General features: G+C 40.6%; 1 pseudogene; it reads left to right on the forward strand.

Moving 5' to 3' along the window:
* Positions 1 to 502: 502 nt before the first annotated feature.
* Positions 503 to 1,467, forward strand: LOC121035329 (putative olfactory receptor 10D3; annotated as a pseudogene).
* The last annotated feature ends 6,509 nt before the right edge of the window (positions 1,468 to 7,976 follow it).

Here is a 7,976-nt window from a genome sequence, read left to right on the forward strand (position 1 = left end):
CTGAGGGAGCACACGTCTGTGTGGGCCCTGTCCTTCCCTTTGAAAATCTTTGCTCTAAGATGCTTTTTTAATTAACCTTTATTCATTTTTGAGAGAGAGAGAGAGAGAGAGAGCGCAAGTGGGAGAGGGGCAGAGAGAGAGGAACACACAGAATCTGAAGCAGGTTCCAGGTTCCACACTGTCTACACAGAGCCCAACATGGAGCTTGAACCCACAAACGGTGAAATCATGACCTGAGCCAAGTTTGGATGCTTAACCAACTGAGCCATCCAGGCACTCCTAAGATGCTTGTGTTTTAAATATTGTTTTAATAAGGGATCTTTACATTTAGAATCAGCATAATAAAAATTTTTGGTACAGAAACTATCCAGTTTTCTATGGGAACTATATTCTAGTTAAAATGCCTTGTAATATGGACCATAAGCAATTTTCCCTTAATTTGGAACCAAAATACCATCATTTCAATTACTTATTTCATTTCCCCAGTATGTTTGCTGACGTCATGTCCTTTGCTTCCTTTTCAAAAACTCCCCTAGAACCGGCTCTCGTGGAGAAGAATTGCTCGGTGGTGACCGAATTCATCCTGTTGGGAATTCCACCCACAGAGGGGTTGGAGACTACAGTTTTTGTCTTGTTCTTGCCCTCTATGCCTGCACCCTGCTGGGAAATGTGTCTATCCTCGTGGCTGTTCTTTCTTCCACTTGCCTTCACGCGCCCATGTATTTTTTCTTGGGGAACTTGTCTGTTTTTGACATGAGTTTCTCTTCTGTGACCTGTCCTAAAATGCCACTGTACCTTATGGGCCCCCTCATTTTGTATAAGATCTGTGTCTCCCAGGTCTCCTTCTTCCATTTCCTTGGAAGCACTAAATGCTTCTTGTATACTGTGATGGCCTATGGCCACTTTGCTGCTATCTGTTACCCTCTGTGGTAGGCAGCCATCATGAACCGTAGACTCTGTGGGGCCCTGGCTGTGGGCACATGGGTGTTGGGGTATATCCATTCCAGCATTTTGACTTTGCTCACCTTCACTCTGCCATGCTGCGGTCCCAATAAGTGGACCACTTCTTCTGTGATATTCCAGCACTCCTGCCATTGGCCTGTGCTGATACATCCTTAGTCCAGAGGGTGAGTTTCACCAATGTTGGCTTGGTATCTCTCCTCTGCTTTTTTCTAATCCTTCTATCCTACACTCGCGTCACCATCTCCATCTTGGATATTCGTTCAACCGAGGGCTGCCGGTTGAACTTGCAGTGCCCACCTCATTGCCATCCTTTGTGCCTATGGGCCCATCATCACTGTCTACCTGCGGCCCACACCCAACCCCATGCTGGGAACTGAGGTTCAAATTCTGATGAATCTCGTAGGACCAAGGCTGAACCTTTTAATCTACACCTTGAGGAATAAGGAAGTTAAAACAGCCCTGAAAACAATTTTGCACAGGACAAACCACGTTTCTGAGAGATAGTAAGAGTGGATGGATGGGTTGACGACATGGAATTCTTCCTGGCCCAACATGTGAAATACTTTTCTGGAATCCTCACATGGATTGCTGAAATTTCAGCACACGCTGAATGGCATGGCTCACTCTATCACAATACTTCATTGCTTTGTCTATTTGATTTTCTTGTATTACCTAAGTCCCCTCTCCTTGGTCTGTGTTGCTGTGGTTTTGCCTTTCTTCGGTGGAGAACCTTCTGCCACTACAAGGAAGACAGTTGGTCTTTGCCACTGCAGCATTTTGTCTACCTTTTCCAGGTCATGTCCCTCTACACTATGTGTCAGACGAAGCTTATGAGGAAAGACAATAAATAGAAGAACGGGATTTTAAGTGACTGATTGAGGGAGCATAATAGGATCTTGCCTCCTTCAACGTTAACAGACTAAATGTTTTCTCTTTCCTTCTCATCTGTATAAAAGCGGAATAACTTAGAATTTATCAACAAAGATGTTTTCCTCTCCATCCCATGATTGTCCTCATTCCCATTTTCTCCACTCGTAGGTACTTAGGCAAATGTGATTAACTCCCACCTATGCAAGGAAAGTGAAAGCTTTGCGACTAGTGTCCCAGAGTAGACGTTTCCATTTCACGACCTCATAGCTCACAGTGTGATTAAAAGTGTGATAAAACAGTGGGTTTATAAGGCAAGTTATTAGACTGAACCAGTGGTTTTCCAAGGAAGACTCAAAGAGCCCCAGGGCTCCAGCGAATTTATTTTAAGTCTTCCAAGTTAAGTAAAGTGAGGACTTCCCTTTTATGTACTTTATGTATTAGATATCTGGGCAAAACTCCATTGGAAAAAAATCTGACAGCCTTTGGAGTATGTGAGCTGCATGGTTCCTTCTGAAGCTAAAAACCGTGATGTGGATTGTTTCCTTCTACTAGTAACTTTAAAGGTGTTGCTACCTCTTTAGCACCTGAACCTTCACCTTTTCTCTTCAACATTCCCTTGGGCTTACTACACTTGTTAAAACTCCAAGGTTCATTCCGTAGTCTGCCAAACAATTCTGCTTTTTCAATAAAAACAATTATAAATGAAATATTTATTATTATACTTGGTCTTATGTGATATCTTCCTTATTTGATATACATCAAAGATACCTACTTTGGTTCACAGATGGCTACACGGAAGCATTGTGATTATATCTGAAGTGCTATAGAAGGCAAAGGTGGATTTTGCTGGATCTGTCATATTAACTGCCTAAAGTACACATAATTTCAACCTCGACCCTTTGCACCTCTGACTTAAGCACTATACTCGAAAATGTCTTGATTCATCGTGATATTACACAAGTTCACCTCCACAATCCCCTCCCAAGAAACCCTAGACGTGACTCCTAATAGCAATGTTTCCTTCCAGAATTTTCTGAATCCTTGGAAATACCAAGTGTATAATTGCTTTAAATAGCCTCTTTACCGATTGTTCCTCCAGTGTCTGTCTTAGGGTCAATAGTATGAAGATTATTATTTATATAACCCTTACTACTTGTCAGATACTATGCTAAATGCTATACAAAATGATCCCATTTAATACTCAAAACAATCTTGTGCTTTTTGAGTTATCATTCCCATTTTATTGATGAATTCCTAAGGCTTAGATGAAAAAACATGTTTCTCATTCAAGACTACACAACTGGAACATGATGGGGCCAGGCTATGAGGCTGAGGCTTTTGTTGTTAAATAATAAGAAACTGCTTTTCAGATGCTTAGGAATCTTCCAGCTAAGAACAGATAGGTACTAAGTAAGAGCACTTACTTTCATTAATGCCAACCCATGAAAATAAAATATCCTGGAAAAGGACATTTTTTTCTCACCCTTAATGAAAGAAATAGTAACCAGGGCCATCAGTGCTGCGTTTAGCACACGAACATACATGGCAGAGGGCTCTGGTCCCATAGTGAGATATGATGGGACATACCATCTAGGAACCAGCTGGGGCACAGCAACAGAAAAGCAAGAAAGAAGGGCCACACAGCAATAAGAAGTCTCACATCTTTCTCCATCTCTTTTTCCAGAATAAAAGAGTACAGGGCTATAAATGAAAGAACTGGAATCTTTGAGTGTGTTATCTGGGCAAACTTGCAAAGAGGACAGATGATCGAAGTTAAGAAAAGAAGCAAGACCTGAAGAGAAAGCTCTGTCCCCAAACATCCACCTGATGCCTCCTTCTAGCACCTATTGCCTCCATCCCTTTTTCTAGGAAGTTTCCTGAACCAAGTAAAGAAATGGGTATGAATTTCCTTGTGTTGGTTTTGCACTGGATCTGGGCCATGGCCCCTTGGTCTAGCAGCTCACAAACTTCCTCTCAAGCTACACTATTGTTTTGCATCGAGCCTGGTGAATTAACCTTCTGGAGGAATCTCAGAAACATCCCAAAGGCTGTTGTTGGGGAAAGGGACATCCCCTAAAAGATCCAAGAACCCCATGGTGGTTTCAAATTTACTCAAGGCCTTAGAGAAGTGATAACAGTAGGAATGCATTTTCCCCTCTTCTTCATGTATATACATATACATATGTATATACATATACATATACATATGTACATATGTATATGTATATGTATAAGTATATGTATATGATTTAAAAGTGAAGACAAATGCTGCATCCATTTTTAAAGGAATGCTAAGCCATCATCACAATATCCCTTTTTAAAAATTTTATTTATTTTTATTTTATCTATTTTATTTTACTTATTTTATTTTATTTCATTTCATTTATTTTTTTTAGAGAGAGAGGGAGAGAGAGAGCGCATATGACTGACTGAGCTGTCAGCACAGAGCCCGATGCGGGGCTCCAACCCACAAACTGTGAGATCATGACCTGAGCTGAAGTCGGCACCTTATCCGACTGAACCATCCAGGTGCCCCCATCACAATAACTCTTTTGCTTTCTTCTTTTTTTTTTCTTTTAAATTTTTAAAGTTTATTTATTTTGAGAGAGAGAGAGAGAGCATGTGCAGGGGAGGGGCAGAGAGAAGGAGGGACAGAATCTCAAGGAGGCTCCACACCATCAATGCAGAATCCGACTGGGGGCTCAAACTCATGACTGTGAGATCATGCCCTGAGCCAAGATCAAGAGTCTGCTGCTTGACCAACTGAGCCACCCAGGCATCCCTCTCTTTTGCTATCTGTTACTGCTTAACCAAATCTGATTTTACTCACAGCTTATGGAAATTAATTTTGACCCCATTTTTAATGGGAGAAGCCTTTGGGATTTTAAAAGTTTCTTATTAGCGAATTATGAATTCGTAGCTTGGTAGTACTATTGTGTAAACATTTAATTAACATATTTCTTGCAACATTCCCTAAAGCTAGGCTTCCTGTACAAATCTGTCTGAGGCTGTTCACCATCACAACAGAAAAGCTCCTCTGTGTTCCTGGTTGTTCCCTTTTGCCGGAGCAACAGCAGAGTGAGTGGGACTCTAGGCTTTAACTCCTCCTTCCTCTTTATTTGTTAATTAGAAACAAATTTTTCTGAGTCAACCAGCACTTTGGCTCTCTTTTCAGTTGAGCTGTTCCCTTTATTCAATAATTAGTTTCAGGAAGAAGAGCCAGACCTCACAACTCCCAGAGATCTTTTCCATTCCCTCCCGCAATACCCTCGAGCAAACTGAAAGGTTTTAAAGTAAAAACAACTTTTACTTTAGGGATATTGAAATTCATGTTAACAAAGTATTTACAAGATACATTTATTGAGCCTACTCACGTATTGAGCTCTGAATGCCCAATTAGGAGATAGTGGGAGGCAGGACACCTCCCGCCTGCCAGTCTATGATGGAAGCAATAAAATATAGCCTACTAATGTTCCTTAAAGAGGATTCAGATCCTGTGAACTCATTAAAAATTTATTTTAATGTTTATTTATTTTGAGAGAGAGAAAGCTAGGGTGTGTGGGGGTGAGGGGAGGGCCAGAGAGAGGGAGACAGAGAAGCCTAAGCAGGCTCTGTGCTGTCAGCACAGATCCCTGTCGTGGGGCTGGAACTCACAAACCATGAGATCATGACTGGAGCTAAATCAAGAGTCTGACCCTCAACCTACTGAGCCACCCATGCTCCCCCCTCCCGTTAACATGCTTACTAGTATAATAAAACAAGGAATGTGAACACAAAGTGTGTACACAGAGCCACCTTTAAAGTCTCTGTAAAAGTATAGTCTCAATCATGCTGGTCAGAACACCTGTTCCAAAGTATTTTATCTTTTTCATGCCAGGAATTCTGCCATTAAAAAATGAATTTCTTCCCAAATTCTATATTCTTTTTTTAAATGCAAATTTCCCCTTGAAGTAACAGAAATGAGATGAGAGGTGTCTGTTTATGGTTGAGGGAAAGAGAAACAAAAAGGCAGATGAGAAGATACATAGAAACAGTTCTCTAGATTTTGATTTGACTGAAGATCAGCCCAATACCCTCAAATCTCTTTCTCCCTCAAGACACCCTGGAGAAGTAATTCAGTTGGTATTTGTTAAATGTCTGTTTAGACATTTAGACATAGAAGCAATTCTAATGGGTGGGAAGAGAAAATTCTGTAGAATGGGATGAGGAGGGAAGATGGTTAACTTGAAATTATCTGCATTAATCTTAGAGATTTTTCTAAGCTTCCATTTTATGTTAATTTCACTTAAAAGTTTGATTAATGAATATTTTATTCTCTTCCATAGTAACATCATTTCTATTTTTCATCCTCAAAATTCCCAGTCATTCCGACTCCATAAAGATAAACCCTATTAATTCTGTTGCATCAAGAACCCCAAGCTCACCTTGGATTAATCCTTGTCCACATCAGTTTGAAAGGCAGGGCTCTACCTTCCTCTCAATGTGGTCACTGTGCACTTTATTTATTTTAATTTTAATTAATTAATTAATTAATTAATTATTTTAATTTTTGAGAAAGAGAGAGTGAGCATGAGCAGGGGAGAGCAGAGGGAGAGGGAGAGAGAGAATCCCAAGTAGGTTCCACACCCAGCATGGAGCCCAGTGCAGGGCTCAATCCCACAACTCTGAGATTATGACCTGAGCCAAAATCAAGAGTTGGGTGCTCAACCGAGCCACCCAGGCACCCCAAATGTGTTCATTTTAAAAAAAAAATTCGCTTTTTCTTCTTTCCTTTTCTTTCTCTCTCTCTTTCTACATGCATACTCCTACTTACTTCCTTATCTTCACCTAGTATTCAGGACCTCCAGTCTGGACTTAAATGGTTAAAAGTTTTGTCCTGCACCTTAGTCCCCATGATCTACCCCCTTCTCACCCACTGGTCCCGAGCAAGCTTCTCTGGCCCATATCCTGGAATGAGTTCTGAATGTTAAAAAAAGGATATATACACACATATTTGCAAAACAAAGAACACTAAACACACTATTGAAACTAATTATGGCTTATGTGATATTACCAGAAAAAAATGCTTTCTTCTTTGCATTTTTCTATATTTTCCTATTTCATGCATTAGTTTCATAATCATAAGAAGACAATAAAAGTTGCTATTTAAACACAAAATCAATTTTGGAGAAAACGGAAATGCTTATAATTCTATTACTGGAGAAAGAGAAGAAGAGAAGGGCCGCCTGGGTGGCTCAGTCGTTAAGCATCTTGACTTTGGCTCCGGTCATGATCTCGCAGTTTGTGGATTCAAGCCGCGCACATCGGACTGCGTGCTGACAGCTTGGAGCCTGGAGCCTGCTTCAGATTCTGTGTCCCCCCCCCCCCCCCCCCCCCGGCTCTCACTCTGTCTGTCTGCCTCTCTCAAAAATAAACATTAAAAAAAGAAAGAAAGAAAGAAAAAGAGAAGGAAAAACCTCTTCCTCCCCTCCCCCCACTCCAATAAAACTTTCATGTATCCTTTCTTTTTTTAAGTGTGCAGTTCAGGAGTGTTAAATACATTCACATTGTGCAGCTGTCACTCTCTACCCCACAACTCTTCTTATCGTGTAAAATGAAACTCCTCACCTATTAAAAATAACCTCCCCTCACTCCTCCCCTCAGACCCTGGCAACTACTATTACATTTTCTGTCTTTATGACTTTGACTTCCTCACGTAAAGTGGAATCATGTAGTATTTGTCTCTTTGTGGCTAACTTAATTCATTTAGCATCATGACCTTCTGCCCGTGTTGTAGCATACTGAGAATTTACTTCCTTTTTAAGGCTGCATAATATCCAATTGTATGCATGTGTCAGTCGTTGATCTATGGATGGACACACATTGTTTCCACATTGTAACTATTGTGAATAATGCTGCTATCGACATGGGTGTACAAATATCTCTTTGAGACCCTGCTTTCAATTCTTTTGGATATGTACCCAGAAGTGGAATTGCTGGGTCATAGGTTAGTTCTGGTTTTAATTTTTCGGGAACTCTCCATACCATTTTCCACAACGGCTGTACCATTTTACATTTTACATTACCACCAGCAGAGCACAAGGGTTCCAATTTCTCCCCATATCCTTTTAATGTGAATTTTTTCATAATCGACGAGCTACGAA

This window comes from Herpailurus yagouaroundi, unplaced genomic scaffold (assembly GCF_014898765.1).
Source record: "Herpailurus yagouaroundi ecotype Mexico unplaced genomic scaffold, PumYag 161, whole genome shotgun sequence".
NCBI classification, from domain to species: domain Eukaryota; kingdom Metazoa; phylum Chordata; class Mammalia; order Carnivora; family Felidae; genus Herpailurus; species Herpailurus yagouaroundi.